Source organism: Bison bison, unplaced genomic scaffold, assembly GCF_000754665.1.
Source record: "Bison bison bison isolate TAMUID 2011002044 unplaced genomic scaffold, Bison_UMD1.0 scf7180017864108, whole genome shotgun sequence".
Lineage (NCBI taxonomy): Eukaryota > Metazoa > Chordata > Mammalia > Artiodactyla > Bovidae > Bison > Bison bison.
This window is the reverse complement of record NW_011494680.1, coordinates 6,007,170-6,011,521: the sequence shown is the minus strand read 5'-3', so window position 1 is coordinate 6,011,521 and position 4,352 is coordinate 6,007,170. Positions and strand designations below refer to the sequence as shown.

Here is a 4,352-nt window from a genome sequence, read left to right as displayed (position 1 = left end):
CTCTGTGTCCTCGGGGGGACTCTATCCCCTGAGGTGGGAGGACTCTGTGCTCTGGGGACAGCCTCTCTGAGGTTTATCCTGCATGGTGATCCTTCTATGGATGCTGACTCCCAGATGGAAGCTTAAGCTCCTCCTTGGTCTCTGGTGGATAAATTCTAGGCAAGCCTTAAAAATCCAAGCAAATCTATTACTCTTCCCAGGGACCCCTGCCCCCACCGCCAGCCTCTCCAGGGACGCCTAGCTTCCAGAGACCGCTAGCCTCCCTAGAGGTCCCCAGCCCACTCCCAGTCATTGGTGAGCAGCTGGTCTTCATTCCAAGGACCCCAACCTCATCCTGCTGCCGGGGCTCTTGTGTCTTGGGGACTCTGCATACTCCAAACCTGCCCTCAGGCTCTCTGCCCTTGTCTCTCCCATCACTTTTGGTCTCTTCTCAGCCTAGTGAAACCCATGGACACGCCTGCAGACTCTTCTCCTTCCCCTCCCACCTCCTCTGCCTCCAGGGTCACCAGGGCAGGACCACACCAGCCAGTGTGCATCTCCAGGATGGTCACCCCACTTCCCTGAACAGAGTGTGTTCCGAAGGCATCCCCCCGCAACTCCCAGAGCCGGGCCTTGTCTTCCCACTGGCAGGGGAGCTGCAGATGAGGGTCATCTGCCTCTACTCCCCTGGCCCCCATCATTGCTTGCTGCTCTCACAACAGGCCCAACCCTGCAAATAGCCCTTGCTGGACGCTACTTGGCCTCCTAGATGGAGAGAGAGGGCTTTCTGCTTGGAAAACAAACGGACAGGTTCCCAGAGCCCCGGGTCTTGGCACTGTGTGTCCTCAGGGCTGTGACTACCAACTCCCGGCCTGGGGGCAGCTGACGCCGGCATCAGATATGTGAGGGGCCACACAATGTCAGGCGTGGGCTAGTCCACACATGACTTTGTCACAGACTACACGGTATTCAGGGAGGGCCTCTCAGGGAACGTGGTGTGCTCCTTACAGGAGCCCGGCAGCTGTCCCTTAAACAAAGCTGAGCTCTCGGCAGGCTGAGCGTCATCTCTTCTGCTGGATGAGGCTGGAAAACAGGAATGGTGAAGAAAGAGGAGACAGAGGATGCGCTCCAATTGGATTACGTGCTGTCATCCGGAGTGTGGTCTTGTGTTTTGAAGTCCTCCGCACCCCACCCCAGGTGCACCATGCCCGGGACTCTGGCCAGTCTCAATGGCTCTTCAAACAGACAATCAGGACGGCTCTCTCTCCGGAGGGACTCATCCTCGTTTGTTTCTTCACTCTCTTCTCAACAGAACTTCACAAGCACATCTTCCAGTCCATCATCAGTCTTGAGAACTGTGTGTGGAGGCACAGCCCAGGGAGTCAGCCGTCCAGTTGGTCGTGGGGAGGGGAGGACGTGACAGGACCTCGTAGCGCAGACGGCTGGCGCTGGAGCAGGAGCTCAGAAACAGCGACGACCTGGGATGTCTGGCCAGGGGTCCAGGCAGCAAGGCCCAGTGGGCGCAGCTGGGCCTCCTGGGAACTCAGCTCATTGGTGTCTACTCTGAGGCCCAGGTGAAGTGGGTCCAACTCCTAAGTCACTTCTCTGTTGCTGCTTTAATGGGATCATGAGTTTCTACCCGGGGGTCTGGTGGTTGAGCTCACACACCCACATGAGAGGTTTCACCCACAAGCCTGGTGGTTTGAGTTCACACACACACACACACACACACACGTCGGTGTCCTTTAGAGTCACACCAGGGAAGGCAGGTCCAGGTTTTCTCTAGATAGGAAATACTGGACATCAGCTATGCCCCCAGTCCTGAGGCAAGCCTGAGACAGGGTGACCTGTCTGCAGAGGGCAGAGTGGACTCAGATGGAGTTGCACACTCGGGGGTACGGGGTGCACGCCCTCCCATCCCCAGGGTTCAACATGCCCTTCCTGTAGCAAAACAGCCTGAGACCCAGAGGGCCCCCCAGACAAACTTCCCTTACATCCTTGCTTTAGCCGCCTCCGATGCCGATGCTGGGCCACTAAAATCAAGCCCCATCCGTGGTGATGGGAAGAGGCCTGTCATCCGTGGAGGGGACCAGGCTGGGACGGGGGTGGGAGGAGGCTCTCACAGTTGACAGAGACCTTCTGCACCCTACCCCCGCCACATCCCCGTGGGCTAAGAAAGCCTTTAGAACCATAGCAATGAGCCAGGTCATCAGGTTCCTGCTCTACCCGCACCACCCCCCACCACTGCCCCCAGACAACGTGGGTGTGTCTGCAATCGGAAGGAGACATTCCCTTTTTAGTGTGAAAATAAATTTGTGTTATCAGTGTGAGAAGCAGTCATGAAGGGCTGCCTTGGGTGCAAGGGCTGCTAAATAAAGAAGAACTGTCCAGGGAGTTGAAGCTCAATGCAGAGCCCCAGCCCAGGCCGAGAGCAGAGCCAGGAAGCTGGTGGGAGGGGTTTCCTGGAGCCAGAAGTGCGTCTGGCAGAAATCGTACCCACAGCCCTTTTTTGGTTTCAATTCGCATGACATCACAATCTATGAATTTGCTGTGATTGGATTTGAATGAACTTGTAGATTCAAAACAACCCATTTGAAATGAGCTTCACAAAGCAGCTCCATCTCTCTCCAGCGGCCATTACATTATGTGTGGTTCCCTAATGCTCTTCTCTGTTCTGGATCCAGAGCACCTGGGAGGGCCCACCCAGGACCAACACAACCAAGTCCAAACCATGCACACGCATATACACACATGGACACACACATGGACACAAACACACAGAACCACAGACACACATGGACACACAGATACATGCAACCACACACACACACACGGACACACAGACACACACATGGACACAGGCACACAGAACCTTGTACACACACATGGACACACAGACGCATGGAACCACACACACACATGGGGACACAGACACACAGAACCATAGACACACACATGGACACACTCATGGACACGAACACACAGAACCACAGACACACGGAACCACAGACATACACATGGACACACAGACACACACATGGACACAGACACACAGAACCATGTACACACACATGAGCACACAGACACACGGAGCCACAGACACACACGGACACACAGACACACAGGGACACGGACACACAGAACCGTGGACACACAGACACATAGAACCACAGACACGCACATGGACACAGACACACACATGGACACAGACACACGGAATCACAGACACACACGTGGACACACAGGCATATGCGTGGATGCGTCATCCTCCTCTTTCTTTCTGGGGGTTGGGGGCGACTCAGGAAAGGGTTTACCCACGTTTGTACACATCAGGGAAAACAGCGTCCCGCAGGCCTGTGTGAAGCACGGGGTTAGCTGTCTTCCAGACGTGGACAGCTGTGCAGTCAGCACAGGGCCACAGGTCCTGTTTGTGATAAAATACAGGCCTGCGCCCTCCCCACCCCTGCACACCCAAACCAGCCCCCACACCAGACCTGGAGAGGCCGAGGACCCCAGACTCTGGACACAAGCTCTCGAATGTAGGTGACTTGGCCCTGGGCATGTTAGCAAAGTGTGGGGATGTCTGTGGTCCCACCAGGGCTGGGGTGCGGCCAGCACCTGGCAGGCCGAGACCAGGGTGCCCCCAGCACAGGGACGGGCCGCCCCTCCCACCTGACCTTCCCTGGCCTCATAGCTCCTGGAGCGGGACCAGCATGGTGGCCAAGACCGCGAGGCCCAGAAGCAGCTGCTGGGCCGGCTGACCGAGACGGAAGCCTGGTGCGCCCTCGGTAGGGGGCTAGGCCCTCCAGACAGGAGCCCAGGGAACTGTGAACTCACCTTCAGACCACGGTCACCTCTGCCAGTGCTCACTGAGAGTTACAGGCGTGTGATTTTCGTAGATGTGTTTTATCTTGATGGGGGGTGTGGTTTATGTGGGGGAGGAAAGGAAGTGTTTCTTCTGTCACCGCGTCCATCTGTGTCTGCACCTGCACTTGCAGGGCGAGGTCGGGGGGCCCAGGGCTGCGTCTGCCTCTGAGCTCAAGGTTACAGACCAGAGCGCAGCCCCCAAGCCCTTCGGGCACCAAGAAGGAAAGCTGGACCATCCTCCTCCCCACTCCAACCCCCAATCCTGGGCCCCCTTAGGCTCCCAGGGAGGGTCCCAGCTCTGCTGTCAGCATTGACCACACAGCCATGCTCTCCCCAAGCAGAGCCTCCACATGGGTCTCAGGTCCATGGCTGGCCTTGCAGGGTTAGCGAGGAGATCAGTGCTGGAAGGGCCACTGGGGGGCCACAGTGGCCCAGCCCTGCTGGACTTTGATCTCTCCCAAAGCTGAGACCCTCACCAAGCATGGTCAGACCCCAACCCCCACCAT

General features: G+C 57.1%; 1 long non-coding RNA gene across 1 annotated transcript in view; it reads right to left on the bottom strand.

Moving 5' to 3' along the window:
* Positions 1–3,861, bottom strand: part of LOC104987855 — a 25,317-nt gene extending 21,456 nt beyond the window's left edge. The window contains exon 1 of the long non-coding RNA XR_825177.1: positions 3,817–3,861. This is a non-coding gene — a long non-coding RNA (uncharacterized LOC104987855). The remainder of the gene's footprint in view (positions 1–3,816) is intronic.
* Positions 3,862–4,352: the final 491 nt, after the last annotated feature.